Source organism: Charadrius vociferus, unplaced genomic scaffold (genome assembly GCF_000708025.1).
Source record: "Charadrius vociferus isolate BGI_N301 unplaced genomic scaffold, ASM70802v2 scaffold90, whole genome shotgun sequence".
Taxonomy (NCBI): Eukaryota; Metazoa; Chordata; class Aves; order Charadriiformes; family Charadriidae; genus Charadrius; species Charadrius vociferus.
In genome coordinates, this window is record NW_009647222.1 from 10,348,332 (window position 1) to 10,348,599 (window position 268).

Sequence of the window (268 nt, forward strand, 5' to 3'; positions counted from 1 at the left end):
GTCTCCATCCAACTCCTGCCTCAATCCGCCCCTTGAGCTGAACGCTTTGATTTGGTGCCAGCGTCCCGTTCCCTTGTCTTCCCCTTCAGCAGCTCGCCGGAGCGGGGCGGGGGGCTCAGCATCAGCTCGGCGCTCCTTCCGCAGAACAACTCGGAGGCTGCACGAACAAGCCCAGGGCTGAGCTATCCCAAACCGGCCGGCGCTGGCACCAAGCCCCGCTCTCCGGGAGGCGGGGACCGGGGCGGGGGGGACGGACGGACCCTGCCTG